Here is a 200-nt window from a genome sequence, read left to right on the forward strand (position 1 = left end):
TTATTGGTAATATTGATATGTAGCCAACAGATTGGATTTTTCAGCTTTATTTGCAGCTTTGTACCCAACACATTGGGTATAATTATTCAATCTGATATGTGTCGTTTTCAATCACAAATTAAACACTTTTACGCGCTGCGCGTTATTTACGCACGAAGGAGCGGCGCCTCCTGCGTGTCTATGTGCCAAACATTCCTATG

Source organism: Neolamprologus multifasciatus, chromosome 14, assembly GCF_963576455.1.
Source record: "Neolamprologus multifasciatus chromosome 14, fNeoMul1.2, whole genome shotgun sequence".
Classification (NCBI taxonomy): domain Eukaryota; kingdom Metazoa; phylum Chordata; class Actinopteri; order Cichliformes; family Cichlidae; genus Neolamprologus; species Neolamprologus multifasciatus.